General features: G+C 40.0%; 1 protein-coding gene across 1 annotated transcript in view; it reads left to right on the plus strand.

Moving 5' to 3' along the window:
- The first annotated feature begins 3,810 nt into the window (after positions 1-3,810).
- Positions 3,811-18,427, plus strand: part of FHL5 (four and a half LIM domains 5) — a 31,953-nt gene continuing 17,336 nt past the window's right edge. Inside the window, exons 1-2 of the mRNA XM_024552249.4 lie at positions 3,811-3,936; positions 4,275-4,501. The gene's annotated coding sequence lies outside the window, so the exon portion shown is untranslated. The remainder of the gene's footprint in view (positions 3,937-4,274; positions 4,502-18,427) is intronic.

Raw genomic sequence — 18,427 nt, forward strand, 5'->3', positions numbered from 1 at the left:
GTATTTGAAGAGCAGGATGGAAGAGATTATGTTGTGGTGTGATGGAAGAAGGGGAGGACTGGGTGAATTTGAACCCTTGGGTCAGTAATCTTCCAGATCCTGTATGAAAGCTAAGCACCAGGAATACTAATGTAAACCTTAAAAATTTGGCCTGCTTTCAAAGAGATGGCAAGATTCAAAAATTAAAGTTCGGTTTACTTTAGCCAAGTGCTGAAAGCAACCTAAGTGTCCATCAGTAAATGAATGGATCAAAATACTATGGTACATTTACACAATGGAATACTACACAGCAGAAAGAAAGAGCTCCTACCTTTTGCAGCTGCATGGATGGAACTGGAGAACATTATGCTAAGTGAAATAAGCCAGGCAGTGAAAAACAAATACCGTATGATCTCACCCATAAGTGGAACCTAATCAATAAAACAAACAAGCAAGCAACATATAATCAGAGACACTGAAATTAAGAACAAACTGTAAGCAGAGGGGAGGTGGGAGAGCATACTGCGGGGGAAAAGGGGAAGGGTTTTCCAGAACGTCTATAAAGGACACATGGGCAAAGCCAAAGAGGGGTAGGATCAAGGGTGGAAAGCAGGGATGGCTGGGGTGGGGGGGAGTGGAGGGTAGATAAAACGGAGACAACTGTACTTGAACAACAAATTAAAAAAATTAAAATCCAATATATGCATAGTGTTTTGAGATAAGTAATCAGAGGATGCTATGGGAGAAGAAATGAAAGTCAAACTGTCTTGCACAGCAGGGAAAGGAACAGCCTGGATGTAACCTGAACGACTCCTGAAGGACAAGTAGGATTAGCCTGGTGGAATGGGGGAAGGGACAGCAGACTTTTCTGGGTGGAGAAAAGGAGATTCAGAAGTACTAGGACATGAGTTAATATAGAATGAGGCATTTGAATTAATATAGAATGAGGCATTTACCCCCCTTTCCAGACCATTTATTTCTCAAATAAATGGTCTGGAAAGGGGGGTAAAAAGAAGCTAGAGAAACCAGAGGAGGAGGACCATGAAATGACTTACACACTAAGCTGAAAGGTTTAACCATTATCCTGAAAACAAGGTAGCCTTTAAAAGATTCAATGAACCAGGGAAATAAGGTGATTCTGTTTGTCTCACCCATTCTGAGAGGCAGTTTGACAATTAACCAAAATCTTTTAAAATGTATATATTATCTGTGAAATCAATGTCTCCTCTATCTGATAAGTAAAATTTGGAGTTACAAATGTGTACAGGTCGTGCCCTGGCCAGGTTGCTCAATTGTTGTAGCATTGTCCCATACACCAAAATATTACTGGTTCGATTCCCAGTTAGGGCAATTCCTAGGTTGCAGGTTCAATCCCCCAGTTAGGGCACCTACAAGAGGCAACCCTTGATGTTTCTCTTTCCCTTTCTCACTCTGTCTCATATATGTACTATATCTTTGGATGAGGGTTTAAAAAATGTGTACAGGTCTTTTCCCCCACCTCTACTACAACAGAAACATGGACAAATGTGTCTTGCACAGAAAAGAGGCAATATTGGCTTTCAAATAATTTTGTTTATTCAGATGCTAGTCCACCAAGAAAAACCCTCTACCTGACTAATCAAGCTAAAAAAAAGTTTCCAAAAGTTTTCTCTTATGTTTCTTGTTACTCAATGTAAAGAAGGAAAAGCACTTTATAAAATTGTTTTCCTACTGAGCTTGTCATTTTTTACCTGATATGTAGCATTTAACCTACTGTTATATAGACTTATAAGTTGGATAATTGCTTGAGGGCAGAATATATCATTGTTTAAACAGTATTTTTAATAAGTGTAAGTAAACAAAGCGAGTGTTCCATATTTTTCTTTTTCCCCCTTTCTCACCTAAATTTAAGTCCTTGTGATCCATACATTATAAATGTTCAGGGCAACTTTGGAGTTGAAGAAAACAAATCTCAGAGAGAGAAAAATAAAAGAGGGAGAGCACTGATCCATAATTTATTTTGTTTTATTGAAGCCATTATTCACAGCCACTTCAAAATATTTAAGATTTGGAAAGTCATTCCCAGTATATTAAGTAAAAAGGGGTTAAGAGTGGTGTACAATGTAGTCTTGCTTTTCTAATTAAACATATAAGTATAAACTTGGCACAGAGCCATTTACATAAACATTTTCTGCAACAGTAGTTACACGCATGCATACGTAAGATTCTGAAGAGATGCGGGTAAAGATTTGGGCTGTGGCTGTTTCTCGAATGGAAGTCATCTGAACTTTTTTTTTCAATTCTTACTCTAGGTTTTCTGCAAGCATTCATTTATAATTTGATAAACAGATATTTTTAAATAAATAGTTTTATAGTGATATAGAGAAATGATAGGAGGGGGCCAGACTGGGGCAGGTGCCAGTCATTTTATGACTGATAACACAACCCAAATCAGAATGTGAGGGTGATGACAGATTTGAGAGATGCTTAAGTAGAACCAACAGAAGGTGGAATGAATGATGAGGATGGCGGAGGTCGTGAGGAAAGTGGGGAGTCTAAGATGATGGGTGGGATGATTGTGCCATGCCCCTAGGTGGAATATACAGCAGACTAACAGGTTAGGAGTGGGGAGGAGATGAAGAGATTTATTTGGGACTGAGTTTGAAATGCCTGAGTACATCAAACAACAATGAACAACAGACAACGACCTATTGGATACTGACCTAGAACCTTCGAGAGTGACGCCAGTTTCAGTCATACATTCATTAATTGTTGTCACTCTCCATGGCGAGCGTGTGGAGAAGAGTTCTGAACTGAGGATGAAGCTCTGAGGAAGGAGGTGAATAAAGAATAAAGAGGGAGGAGGCTGCGGACCTAGGAGCAAGGAGGAAATCAGAGTGTAACTGAAACCAACAGAAAAAATTCCAAAAAAAATAAACATAGCCAGGGATGAGAATTTCTGGTAGATGAAAAACAGTGTTCTTTGGGATGCTAATTAAGATCTTTTATGAGCTTAATGAAGCTTTTTTTTTTTTTTTTGTGAAGTGGCTCAAGTGGTAGATAGATTGCAATAGCTTGAGGAGGGCCCAGGAGGGTCAGAGTTGAATCAGTGAGTGTAGACTACGCTCTCAGGGAGCACAGGTATAAGCAAACAGGGCGACAGACACATAACTATATGGGGACTTACTCAGTCTTTATCCCCAAGACTCTACTTCCTCTTACGGAAGGAGAAAATAATGCCTGTGCAGCAGTATTGCGAGGATTAAAGTCTATTACTGACTGAATGCACTCGTGTCCTTTCAGTGAATCGGTGTGTTGCTGCTAATCACCATGTTTTAATTTTCCTAATACCTTAATCACCAAAGTAGGTAAATAAGGAAACATAGAGTTGATTGGCTTTGCCTTTAGCTAGCTCTTTTTTTTTATTGTACATACCTGAGTTTGACCTCAGAAAATATATTAACATATCATTCCTTTAGCACTCAGAGCAAGGACAGTTTCAGTTTGGTCTGGGAGTAAATGGAGTTCAGGCAGGACGTTTCTGTTCTCACCCCACCTTACAAACCAAAGAAATGGCCTCCGATGGCGATTCTAGGAGCAAACACCCGTCGCTTCATGAATCAGTTTGACCCATGAAGAATTCCTCTTTTGGATTAGTTCAATATTCAAACATTTCTTTAAAATCAACTCTTGAAACCCCAGGCCACTTTTCAGGTTTTGAACTGAAGATTTCAAAAAGCCAGATGAGTCTGTGCTTAAGTGAAATCATACAGCGGGAGAGATGACACAACAATCGTCCCCGCCCACAGGGAAATAGGCAGCAGCAGGGAATGCTCAGCCCACACTGCAGGCGCCGGGAGCAGGCAACAACCTGGAGCTATTCCAGTCAAATCCAAGGCTCAAAGTTTCCACATTTCCCAAGAAGACAGCACTAGAGGCCACAACCAAGAGCTCATCTCAAGCTCCCAGCCACTGCAGGTGAGAACAGAAAAGCTCTATGGTTCAGCCATTTCTAACCTAAAAGAAGGGTTCCGATAGTCGCTGGAAAACAAAACAAACAAATAAACAACAGATTAATCAAAGAAACAGAAAATACATTAGCCTTTTAGAAATTTTTAAAATTTAAATGTGCCCTTAATTTAGCCTCTGCAGTGGGAATTTCTCAAGTGTGCATGTGCAGTTTGTATTTTAAGCTTTTTGGAGCTGATCCAGATATTTCAAATACTAATCCTGGTGGGATTGCCCTTTAAGGATGGCCTGCAGGGAATTTGTTACTCGTAATTTTAAGTACAAATTGACAAGGAATGCTTTTTCAGCCCAGTAGGAATCAGCTACGTGCACATCACAAGACTTGGAGGAAACCCACTACCCTCCTATTTTCTTGTATAAAGTTGAAAAAGTGGCAATTGGGAGCGACCCTCAGAAAACTCTCGTGGCTCATTCTGTCCGTTTGGAGTTGACCTATGAACGTGTTGGAGGGAAAAATCATCAACAGTCTCCTTTTAACTGTTTAAATTACAAGGAGAAGCAGCTTTAAGAAAAAGTAAGTTTTGTTTTATTTTCCTTAATGCTTACTATGTGTTTTTCATGCGGTATTTTGGTTTCTTAAGTCCAGGAAATTCTTACAAACTTTCTAGGGACTGCATAAGAGAAAACTTATAATGGCAAGATAAGTAGAGATCTTGAAGTTTCTTAGAAACTTTTTAAAAGCCAGGTAAGCCAACAGTTATCAAACTTTATATGCTGAGAGTTCAGATTTTCATTCTGATGACATGCATGTGGAAGCAACACAGTGTCCAGATAACTCTTTGGAGCTGCCTCCTGCGTTCTGCAAGTGGTCTTTATTCATGGGGGCATAGCTGCATTGTCATAAAGGGTGGCGGGATTCTGGGGTTCCATTTGACTTAATTTGTTTGAATGACCAGCTTTACCACTGAGGATGTTTCGTGGCTGGATTGATATATCCAGAGCACAATTTGAATCCATTTACATATTTTAAATAAGATTCTGGCTATTTTCAAGAAAAATCTTTCTTTCCAGAATTAGGCATAGAGATAATTCCTAATCTTAGGTGTTCTGAGATCACATTAAAACGTCTCTGTGTGTCCAGCCCACACAGGTATATAATGATATATGTGGATCTAACGCATTGCTTTTTGGACCGAGGTGGCATTACTTAAGCCAAAGCATGCATCCCATACGTTTATGCTCTCTCCTCCACTGTTTTAGTCAGACGCTCTTTGGTGTCCATCATCCATTTGAAAACAAAATGCAACTTCTCAGCTGTCAATTTTGGTTTCAGGATTGTGAAAACTAAAAAAAAAAAAGCATTAATAAAATGTGTAATTCCTATCAATAAAGTATAAGAAAACCCTCAAGTCATTTTAGCTTTCATTTCACACCCATATTACTGTCATGTAGAAATTCTAGCATTTTTATTAGGAAAGTATATGGAAGAGAATATAACACAAATATTGCAAACATACGTATCATACAAGAGAGTTTTTAACATATTTGTTATGATATATGCCTAAAGCCATAATCCACATCGCTTGATAGGGAAAGTAAACTGTCTGTTTTCTACACTCGTTCTATTTATTCCCCCACGTTATCATTAGTTGCCAATTCTGGGACTGTTCCGCCTCAACAAGAGCAGCAGGTTTGTGTTTTAATGTAACATCGCCTCACTGACAAGTTTACCTCTTATTTTTATTATACTTGCCAACAACATTTTGAGTAAAGCTGGATTAATTTGGGTTTCTTAGACAGACGTAGTAACTTCCTACTATAATGTTGAAAAGAAATGGTTTTCTAGAACATGGAGAAACCTTGATTTGTTTTTTATGTTTTTAATCTAGGAAACATGATCTCTTTGGAATTGAAAACCAAATACTTGGGTTCACATGGGAAGCTCTGAGTCAGATGTCAGTTAAACGATCTTGCATTTCCGTGTTCTTGTAATTGTCGTTTTCCTGTTGGATTGTCCTCATTTTTCTTTGTTGCCTTTTGTTACCCTGGAAGGGCAGTGAGGGGCAGGGCAAGGGGAGGAGAACTCCTTCCTGCTGTAGCATCTTCAATCCCTCCAAAATGGTCAGCTTGAGCACTTCTCTATCACCACCTCTTTGGGGTCACAGACCCCCTTAATCGGATAGAGTCAGATCAGATCCTCTTCTAAAAAAAAAAGTCCACTATGAATAGATATTTCAATGACATATCCATCTGTGAGTACTCCCTGAAGTCCTCATTATGAAACCCTATTCTCCATGAAGCCATGGACCTCAGCTTCAGACACATCCTGGGGCCCAGGGTTCACCAAGTTGTTAAAAGGCGGCAGGAAGAAGTATGCCCAAACTTTGTCTCTAAACTTTCCTCACCTGAGGACAGGTAATTTAGGCAAGGATTTTAGCTGAAGATGAAGTTTAAGGGTTAATTTTCAAAGCAGGGGCTAACTTTGCAGTCATCCTGGCCTGCTCAGAGTGTCCTGGAAGGAACAGTGGGAGATTCAAGTAGTGGAACAGTTCCTTTGGTGGAAGCAAGGCTTAGGATGTAGGGGGAGACGGGGTAGCCTCTGAAGAGCCCAGACTGTGGGAAGGATGGCTACAGCAGCCCCTCCTGTTTCTCCGGCTGTCCTCCCGAATCCCTGTGCCCACCTACTGGTGGAGTGGAACAAAAAAGGGAAGATCTAAACTATGCCCGTTATCTTCTACCCTCCACTTCGGGGATCACAGGCTCTATCTAACCTTTCCTTCCTTATTGGCTCCTTCCATCAGCATTTAAACATGTTCAAATTTCCCATCCTGAAAACCTTCTTTATTATTAAGCTCCTCCAGTTACCCTCATTTCCCAGCTTCATAGATGAATCTCTTGAAAAAACTGTCTACACTCTAGGAAGAACCTCCACTTCCTTAGCCCGCACTCCTCAATCCATTGCACTCTGGCTTCAGTCCTCGGCAGCTTTCTCCAGGGCTCATCGGGGTTATGACTAGTGTACTGCTAAACCCAGCAGACGGTTTGCATTCTCTACTTGCTGTCTCCAAAGCATTCCACCCTATTCTCCACTTTCCCCATCCTGAAACACTATTTACCCAGGACTTCCATGATGTCACACTCCTGGTTTTCCTTCCACATCCAAGAGCACTATTCTCAGTCTGTTTGGCAGATTTCTCTCCTTCTCCACTACATTCCAGACTCCTTTTGTCTCTCTGGGCAATTTCAACCTCACTTACCATCTATTCTATGTGCTTATGAATCCAAAATATCTCTAGCTAAGGTGCTTTTCTAAACTACAGACCTATATATCTAACTGCCTGCTGCGGACAGGACCGCCGAGAGCAGCCTTGGCCCCCAGTGAGTACATCTGGGAGGGAGGGAGGGACATCAGAGGCAAGCCAGGTAAAAACTGTGACATAGAATTTGCCATAGGTCCCCCTTCAAAGTGCCCAAGTAATTTACATGCTTTCTCTGCCCCCTCTCTTTAGTCCCATCTGAACAGCAATATTTGGCTGTCCCGCAGTCTTTTCAAATTGTATCATTTTAATCTAAAAGTAAATTTATTATTTCCCTCTCCTATTCCCCACCCCACTTCCATCAAGTATACTCTTCTACAGTAAATGACACCATGATGCAGCCAATTGCTCAAGCCAGAATGTGGGGTGAACTAACCCTTCCTCCCCCATCTCATACCCAAAGCATCTCTGAGTTCTGTCAGCACTACCTCACACATTCACCTACTCCCCTCCTTTGTTGCTGCCACCACCCCATTTCAGGCTGCCTTCCTCCTTTACTTGTCTAAGAGTATTCTTTCACTGGTCCCCGACCTCCAGAATTGCCCTCCTCTACTCCATCCTACACATTGAAGCCAGAGTGGTTAACCTAAAACAATTGGTCTAAAAACATTTCTCTGTGCTAATCTCTTCAAACTTTCCCCTGACTCTCCACTGGCCTAGGATAATGTCCAGATTCCTTCTCAAGAGAAGCACTACAGCGAATTATAGCAGATGTCTTCAGACTTTAAGGTGCTCGGGAACCAGCTCTGGCCATTAAGATGCTGTAGGTCTGGGTTGGTGCCTGAGTTCTTACATTCCTAACAAGCTCCCAGATGATACGGATAATCCTGATCTGTGGACCGTACTTTGTGGGCCAAATTGGCAAAAGCTGAAATCCCAGCTGTGTCACTCACTAAGCCTGGGAACTTAGAAAAGTCACTAGCCTTGTATACAAAGTGGTCATAACCGTGAAGCTTCTTCTTAGGTTGGTTATGAGAAAGAAAAGATGGTACAATAACTTGCAATAGAATAAGTGTTGAGTGCTAGTTATTGTTATTACTAGTCAAGATTCTGAGTGATTTAGCCTCTACATTCTTCTCCAAACAACACACACAGGCTCACAGTCTACTAATTAATAGAAACAAATGTATACCATTATCAAAATTTCACCTGTGAAACTGATACTTGAAATCTAAAAATCTTATAAACTATAACCTAAAGGAAAAATAGATGACAAGTTAGATCCTCAAAAGTATTTTAAATAAGATTTAACAGGTATTGCAATTAAGGTAAACAGAATATTTATTGTTTTGTTTATTTTTTGACTAAGCCAAGAGCTTAGAAATAATGTTATTCATTCCTTAATTTGTTATTAAGTTTTAAACTACAAAGGTAGTATAATCAGAATCATAGTTTAACATCCTGGTTAATAAAAGATTTTATATATGCTATTTTCTTTCTTCTCCCTTTCCCTCACTTACACATGCATCCACCATACAACAGACTGAAGAATGAAACCACCTTTATTGTAACACATGTGCGGTTTGGAAAGTGTCATTTCATTGTGTGCCCCTCCTTTCAGAGTTCTAAGACAGTTGCAAAATAGACACAGGTATCATAACTGGCTCAAATTGTCATCAATTTTATCATTGTTAAAGCTGGATTGGCAAACAAAGCTTTTTCTAAAGACTGCCCCACCCAGGCTGAATAGAGTTTCCTCCCAGTCGGGGTAGAGCTTGGACCCCTGAAGCACTCTTTGGTGGGGCGGGCCGCTCACTGGGCTCCCTCCAGGGAGGCGGACAGAGTTGGGGACGTACACTAGCAATTTCCACCAGAGTGAGGTGGAGTGAGAGTGGATTACACCTCAGAGGGTCCAACTGCCCAGTTACTTACCACTCCTTGAGTGGAGTAGAATCAGTGTGCCGCGGGGAGGCACGTTTTATCCCCAATACTTCCCAAAGAAAGAAAAATTTTAAATGACAAATATAGAAATCTGGAGGAATGAGAGGTTCTCTCATAATTTTTCCTTAGTTATAATTTTTTATTTATCTTTAAGTTTTCATTATTTTTTTCAATTACAGCTTACATTCAATATTACTTTTACTAGTTTCAGGTGTTCAGTATAGTGGTAGACAATCATACACTTTACAAAGTGTTCTCCCGATGTTTCATATGACCTTTTATTCAAAAAAAAATCCTGCTTTCTTATAAATTTAAGTCGTCAATGTAAATTGTTGAAATGCCAAGTAAGAGAGATTTTCAGCTGGCAGCATGTCACAGACCTACTTTTACAGCGTGACAGTGTTCTTCAGTTGGCCAAGGGGAAAATAGCGATGGGTAGTTGAGTTTTTAAAGCTCTGACATGTAAAGCTATTTTGTTTCATATGTGACCTTTCTATCATCCATACATGAATGGAACGCTGCCCTCCAGGTGTGGCCCCTCAGATGTAATACAGTGCTCTCTGGCTGTGGTCCGCACCCCCTGGCACGCTGTTTCTCCTCCTGCACAAGTCTGTGGCCACCCTACTGCTTAGGATCCTCCCTCCACCTTTCCTTAGAGACTAACTTTTCTTCAGATTATAGCTCCAGAAGAAACTTTATCTGAAGTTTTCTAGAAATGTCCTGAAATTTCCAGTGTACCCTGTGTATAGGGTACACTGAGGACATTTCCACATGTCCTCTCCCCTTTCTTTCCTTGCTCCCTTCCATCCAACATTTACTGAATGCTCATCACATGCTAGTAATATGCTGGGCACCTGGTAACATATGTCTGCTGGTTACAGAGCATCTGTCGGTCGTACTGGAAGCTTACTGTTGAGCAGGAAGATTATCAAGGCTAAAGTACCAAGGGCCGTGAGAACTTACAGCCAGGGTCCTAATCTGGTGGAAGAGTGATGGAGTAAAGACATTATTTGTGAGTCTCTCCCATGTGAGCATGGAACCTTTTCATGGGCAGAGAATGGATCTCACCTGACGAGTTCCATGGATGGCCCAAAGCTGGCATTCACATGTTCTTTGTGAAACCGACAGAACTAAAGCACACTGTATCCAGAGAGCAAGCTGCTTGATACTGTTGGGTTTACAAGTAAAAAAGAGCCAGACCAAGGCCAATGCCAGATTGTGGAAGGTCTGAAATGCTATGCTAAAAAGCTTGGAGTATGAGGGTCACAGAAAGTAGTGTGATTAAAAGACAAGTCATTTAAAGACTTTGGGTTGGCCTCTATTTATAAAGTGGGAAGGAAGTGGCTGTTCGGCTCTAAACCTTTAATATTCTATCACCAAACATCTGACTTTTTTCCTTCCTGCTCTCATTCAACATTTGTTTGCGCCAGGGCCACAGCCCTGAATGAGGCAGGAAAGATCTCTGCTCCTGTTTTTGTGGCACATTTATGTGCCTTAAAAATTCACACACCGAGTGATGTTTAGGTTGAAAATGAAAATAACACTAAAACATAACCAATATTTGTCATTTTATACTGTGAACATTTGGTTTCCAAGGGAATGATAACAGATTTTTCCCTTTCCTTTAAACACCGAATTTGTATAAACAACCTGAGATCAACATGCTATTTTTCCAAAGCTATAAACCCAGAACTGCCGAGAGAAGGCTGTGAGTTCTCTAGCTATAATCATGGGTCTTTGATGGATGCCGAGAATCAGCTTTGTCTAAATCTCTGAGACTAGGAACAGATAAAAATTAAATTAAACCTGGTTTTCAATATCACCATGTGATGCTTTAAATGGTGACCCCCTCCATCACCAACAAATTTTAAACTGTCAAGAAAGTAGCCTGTAATTATTGATGTGTTATCACCATAGTACAGGATACAGTTCTGCCTTGAATCTTTTAAATCACTTTCTGGTAAGAAAATGATTATTTTGCTTCAGGCATAAATACTTGGAAAACTTCCACCCATTTTGAACCCCAACCCAAACACTGCCCCCCACCCACCCCCACACCACTCGGCACACATAGTCACATCCACTCACATCCACACAAACACACACCGCACAGGCACACACATCACTACCTCATTTTTAGGTGAGCGTCAAGAAAGTAAAGCCAAATGTGGTGTTGGGCTTTGCTTCCCTGCTCCACCGTAAACCAATAATAGCTGCAATAAACAAAACCCAGTAGAAATTGAGTTGCTGCGAATGTTGCAGGGGACGTGTACCTGCTCGTGAGGCTAATCGGGTCACTTTTCACAGCCAGTGTCAGCCTGGCTGCAGGCACAGAAGAACCGGCGGTTATCTGGTCAGAAATTAAAACCTGGAGTGCTGGCTACAAATAAGGAGAAGGTTTTCATCTTTTTCTTTTTTTGAAAACTCACAGCAGGAACCCAAGCTGATTCCACACAGGCTTTTTGCCCATTTATATATGAAAACAGCATCAACAAAAAAGCTCTCAGGAGCCTGGAAATCTGAATTCTGGTTGAAGATTTTTCACTAACTACTTTATTAGCTTAAAAATAACTCAATTAGCCTTTCTAAACGTCAGTTTTCCTCACCTGTCAGATGAGAGAAACAAGCAAGAGAATTTCATCAGTCCCTCCCAGCTCCTAGGCCTAGTGACTCTGTGACAACGGGTCTGGGTCAGAAGCGTGCTTTCATCGCGAAGCAACACTGACCAAGGGCCAGCAGGACCAGGAGGCTTTCTCTCAGTATCCGCCCGTGTTCACGGGGGCCCTTCCCGATTTCCCCCACAAGTCCCCTCTCCTGTGCTCCTCCTTGCTCTTATCTTCTTTATCCTAATAATTGAGGTTTAATTTTTTTACTAACTTATTACAGAAAAGACTGGTTGTACCACTAATTTATTGCAGACAAGTCAATACTTTCCTTCTCCTTCAGAAAATGAGGTCCCACAGAGCAAAGCTGAGAAACAAATTGTTCAAAATTGTAGTAAATACAAGATTTTTTACGTGGATCACCAAACTGGCATCCACTTTTGGCGGATCTTAAAGAAAATCTCATTTTTATTTAACACTCTGGTCCTAAATAGGTCATTCTTCACTAACTAGAAACCTAGTCTAAAAAGAAGCTCGGTAAAATTTATTTCAATTAGCAATGTGGGTACTATAAGTATTTACAAAATTTTATTTACAAGCTATATTCTACTTTTCTGAATTTTTCAGGAAAGGAATATTAGCTGGTTGATACCCTCTTGAGACTTGAGTTGCCATCTCTATAAAATGAGGGGTTGAAACTGACATATCTCTTCCAGTTCTTAGGTGCTGTGATCAAGAACAAGAGATTCAGGGGAAATAAATTTGGTCTTTTGATTTAAGTTCATTTCATTTAATTTTTAAAATAAGTTACTCATGCATTTGGGACAAAATTCAAAAGGTACAAAAGGCTAGACAGTGAAAAGTGCATCTCACTACCTTCCCTGTCCCTTCATGTCATGCTGTACAAAAGGGACTCAAGGCATTTTCAAGTTCAATGTCAGTTAAGGAGGAGCCAAGTTTAACTGATCAGTACCAAATGTTACAGCATTATTAGGATAAATTACAGTGGTACCTCAGTACTCATTGTTAATTTGTTCCAAAACTCATGACGAGTGCCAAAACCAACGAGTACCGAACGATGAAGCATTTTCTCTTGTGGGGCAGCATCGTGACTCATAAGAATTCTAGTGTGATGAGTCCTGAGCAAGCCCGGAGTCCTAAAACATTTTTTTCTCATTAAAATGAGATGAGTACAGGGTTTAATGAGTTCTGAAGCCAACAAGTACTGAGGTATGACTTTAATATACAATATTCCACCTTTCAAGGCAGAATGTAAGTATCATGGTTCTGTTTTATTTTGTTTTACAATATATGTATTTAGATGCTGCCAAAATGCCTAGTGGGATGTTGATAATGGAGTAGTTTTATAAGGTGTTACTGTGATCTGACCCAAAAAAGCATGAAAATGGTCAACTGAGATTTAAGAATTTAGGGGCTGATTAGAAATTACATGTATACGACAAGGAGTATATATGCCTTGTGACCAGCCCTTAGTGTCAAGCTGCTGGACTTCACAGAAGTGCCTGGGGTTGCCCCCTCCACCCCTGGCAAGAGTGCTCCTTCTACCAGAGGGCTAGCCCTTCCCTCCCCAGCCCTCTACAGGCTCAGTAGGTGTCTAAAGGCTGTAATGACCAGACTAGAAAGGTCCAAAGAGATGAATAGCAAATACCTACTGCATACCTACATCTGTCTGCGACACTGCTGGTAAACCTGCAAAGAGAAAGGATTCTTGTTATCCTTTGACTTGGCCTGCTGGTTCAGAGGGAAGAAGGAGGATCTGGAACATCCTCCCTAGAAATCAAGGACAGAATGCTTACCCAGAGGGCTTCTAGTTGCCTAGGGACTCATAATGATGCCTCGCAATAGGAAATTCCAACTGTAGGTGCTTCTGCTTATTTTCTTGATCTCGAGCCATTATCACTTTCAATGAAGTAGAAATCCTTTGAAAATTATCATCAGTTTTATCTGAGACATGTTTCAAGATCACCCAGTAAGTGCTGGGCACTTTTAGGCTTCAGTTGAGTACAGGAACAAGTAAGGCGCACTTGGTTGCTCTTAGTGAGCTTTCCCTATGATTATAAGGAATACAACAACCCCCCCAAAAAATATTTATAATATAAGGTAGAATATAAAAAATATCTAAGAGAAACTCAAAGGCTTTCATTAAACATATCATAATACAACTTATAAATGTGCCCTCGGATACCTTAAAATTCATAAACATTTGAAGGTTTGTTAGAGGTGAAATAGAACTTGACCGACTCATCCTATTTCAGAAAGCTAAAAATGAGCTCTTCTTTCATTATTGTGTTTTGTGAATTTGAAGATCATAAGCCAACAGAATCTATAATACCCATTAATGACAGAACAGATGAAAGCCAATATATTATGTGTTAGACTTGGCTTATTCTCAGGAAAGAATTATGATTCTTTATGATTATGATTATGACTGATTGTGAAGTCTTATTTATTGCTCTTAGTTGAATGGCAGAAAGATGTTCCTAATTAATTTGTTTAACTGGAGTTGTCATTAGGTGAGTTGTGGATTTAAACAACTGTTTTATAGGTTCCATCAGATAAGGAATACATCTATCATTTTTTATTGGCCCCCTTCCAAATAAAGCCCACTCTATTTTATCAGACAGTTTCTAGTACAATCTACATATTATCAGAATGGAAATGATTTGTTTCTTATATTTAAAAATGTATTTGTTTATAAGAAAATTCTAGAACATAGTTTTTGCTTGATTCCCCTATAGTATGAAAAAGTTATTTAAGGGTAAGTTAAGTTGACTTTGCCATGGAGATTGGAGTAGCTCCTCTAAATTCCTGGATCCATGGTTATTGATCTAACCTGCTCTCAAGCCACTGTTTGAATATGTTTGTCATCCTTTTAAGGTAAATTAATTAAGGATTGAGTTTCTCATCACTCATTATGAAAGGAAATTAAAAAACAAAATACAGTGATTACAGTGATCATTGTATATAATCTCCTCTTATCAGAGCACACAGAACTCAACAATGAAAAAAAGTTACAAAAGACATTGTCTTTCCTCTCTGGCAAGGTACATCCCCCTAGAATATTCCCCAGGCAGTATATTTTTCATGTAATGTTGTGCACTCAATACCTGGCCCTATGGAGTTGTTCAGCTGATTAGCATGTGTTATAGATGTGGTATAGGTTACAGATTTAGTCCTTCCTCAATAGATTTAGTTTATACAATGATAGATCATGCTTTTTGCTAAATAAGCTTTCATTTGTTATTAGACACAAGGGAAAGCAGGCAGAAACAGTGCTGCACAGATGGATCCATGGAGCTCCCTCTCCATGGTTAAGAAAACAGCTACTCGGGTCCTGGCTGGTGTGACTCAGTGGACAGAGTGTTGGCCTGCAAACCAAAGTGTTGCAGGTTCAAGTCCCAGTCAGGGTACATGCCTGGGTTGCCTGCCAGGTCCCCAGTGGGGGGTGAGCAAGAGGCACATTGGTGTTTCTCTCCTTCTCTTTCTCCTTCCTTTCCCCTATCTCTAAAACTAAATAAATAAAATCTTAATAAAAAGAAAATAACTACTAGCGTTCAGGTAGTGATAGTATTGTAGTTAAGGAGCACAATCAATAAGGTGATTTTCAAATAGAAAGGAAGACCAAAAACAAACAAAAATATTATACAATTACTATCCTTGAGAAATTCCATAGAGCACTTGTCAAATTTTCCAAGAATCTAGTGGCAGGAGAAACATTTTAATAATTATGTTAGATCTACAGTGACCTCATAGATTCCACCTCCAGGAAATGGGGTTGATTTGGGAGATTCATGTACATGAAACACTTCCCTTGCCCCTTCCATGAGCTGACCCTATGCTAAATCGTTTTGGATAAATTATCTCTTTTAGTTCAGTCCTTGTATGTACCAAACCCTAGCACTGAATCAGAACCTCAAACAGGACCTTGAAAATATCTTGAAACAGCTCAAGAACTAGATTTGGTCTTCTAGAACACCTTGTATAGAAATAACTGCAAACTTGCAAGGAGTAGAAGGAAAGACTCAACTTATACCTACTGAAATGATTGTGGTCCCTTTGTGGTCAAAATTTTAGGGGAAAGCCTAATGGCGAGTTTAAAAGTAGGAAGTTGGGATCTGGATGGACAGAGAGCTAAATAATCCAGTTTCATCTGAAAAAGCAATACTCTTTTTGTCTTGGAAATTTTCTTAGACCCCAGTGTGGAAAAAAATCTAGGATGGTATTAAACCTACATATATGGTTATACTTACACATCACCATGAACTATATCTGTTTCAACAACAGCTGCCAAAAATTGCATAATTCTGAATGTAATCCCTCCAAGAAAAATCATACAGAGCACCTTTTTTCTTTGTTAGTTATCTACAGAACAAGTTAACCACATGGAAAGCTCTAGTCAGCTGTTTTTGTTTCATGGGAGAATCTTTCATCAGCTCTCAGGAGAATTGATGTTTGACCTCTCTGCACAAGACATTCAGCTTCCAACAAACAGTGTTTGTGAATACATCCCTAGAGACTAATATCGAACATTCCACTACAATTCTATAGTGCTTATTTTAGGTTATTTTTGACTGATGGCTTGAAGTTATGGCTTTAGTTATTTTTAACATTGTTTGTTGGGCTTTGTAAATGTCATGTTGGGGGGGGGGAGAAAAATGTCCTCCTCCTTCAAAATGGGAACTGCAGTTATAATTGTGTATGTCCCATCAAGTCAAGTACACTGAAAGCCGACTTCTCTGTGACTTCTCCATTCTTGCGTCGCACTTGAGCCATAGCAGCTGATATTGTTCTCATTTCACAGTTAAGTAAGGGACAGAAAGGTTAAATGGTTGCCATAACACTGACTAGGGTAGACGCCAACTAGTGCTAAAGCAACCAGTGGAGCAATGTACAGCGTCTGACTCCCAACCCAACATTTCCCTCACCATGTTATGTCTTGGGTTACAAGCAAACTATAGATAAGGAATACACACAGGCCTGCTCAACTCTACCCTCAGAACCAGGAAAAGAAATGAAAGAAAGGTGTAAAAGTAGAACTTCTTTATAGTTATTTTAGTTCTTTTATATATTTTTAAATATGTGAATTTTAAATTTTCTTCTATAGAACATGTACTTATCTCATCTGGCCTTGTCTACACTGACTTGAACACTTTATTTTTTCATATGTCTTAACTGCCTTAAATTCTGTCAGTTTCAGTGAAGCAACCCTTTAGCTAATAGTATAGATCTCAGGAGACAAAGACCTTGCCATCTTGCTAAAGACACGGTTTGTGCACAGACCCAGAAAGGCTTGGTATAGCTTCCAGCAGAGAATTGAAATGTCTGATCAAACAGTCAGAAAACTGCTGGTGATAGCTTATTGTGCCACTAGTTTAGAAAAAACCCTTTAATAATATCCACAGACTAAGGATCTACTTCTGCTGCTTCTTTGATATCCTCCACAGCTGGTATTCAAAGACAGTCTAGCTGTCGTCTTCAACTGTCCTCACAGGGAAAGTGAAAGAATCCTCCTTGCCAAGGACAGGCCCTTAGGCTCTACCCTCTGTTCCCTAACCTTTATTCTCAGTCTGCCACAGATATAATAGACATAAATTAATTCACTACTCAAGTAAACATGCAGCATACAAATTCTTACCTCTTTCATGCTTGAGCCTTTACCCTTTATTCTAATGATCTAATTCTCTTCGTGTGTGTTTTCATTAATGCTCGGCTTGGACTCCAAGCCCTTAGAGAACTGGAAGTTCTCCATTCGTTTCTTCAGTCACAGAGCATATTCTGAGGTCCTCCTGTGCTCAGACCTGAGACACACAGGTGAAATAAGCAATGTCCTTACTCTTGAGGAACCGACCAGTGAGAGAGAAGCACACAGGGCAAAACAACTGGTACAAAACATGGCACAAGAAAAATAGACGTAATGAGAGCAGCGACTCTGTCCTAAGAGATATGAGAAGTTACTGAGAAGGACTTTTCACTGGACTTCGGTTAATGAGGAGAATCATCAGGTGGACAAAGTCAGTGGAGGACAAGGAGGAGGGCATCAGAGAAAAAAAGCACGTGTGAAGGCCCAAGGGCATACAAGGACACAATGAACTTGAAGAATAGGAAGTCATGAGAAGTGGCTAAGGCATCAGTGGGGTATGTGAGTGTGTCACACAGTGCAAGGCTGGGGAAGGGACAAAGAAATGGTAGGAGAAGTAGGAAACCTGGAATAGGGTCTCTATGCTAAGTAATGAAGTTGAGACTGTTTCATAATCAAAGAAGAGTTGACGGAGGTTTTCTTCCAGGGAAGGGAGATGATCAGATGAGTCTGAGAGAGATTTTTCTTAAGCATTGTGAAGGATGTTCTGGATTCCCTGGGATTATTGAGCTTATCATCAGAGAACAAAAGTCACGTAGTAGAAATATGCTTGGTTCCACTCAAAAGAGTAAGAAATCTTTAATAAAATCTTCAGTTTGACGTGGTCCATCAAAGATATGAGGAGAGCCTAAATTAAGATTCGAGGGATGCTTCTGAAGTGGAATCAATAGGACGTGTGGTACCCAATAAACATGTGTAAAGGTGCAGACGGGGAAGGCAGAAAAGAGAATGATTGAAAGAGTTGCCTTAGGAGACTACGTGGTTTATATAACTGTGCACGGTAATGGTTTCTGTAACTCTTTATAAAGCATAGAGCAATA

Source organism: Desmodus rotundus, chromosome 11, assembly GCF_022682495.2.
Source record: "Desmodus rotundus isolate HL8 chromosome 11, HLdesRot8A.1, whole genome shotgun sequence".
Classification (NCBI taxonomy): Eukaryota; Metazoa; Chordata; class Mammalia; order Chiroptera; family Phyllostomidae; genus Desmodus; species Desmodus rotundus.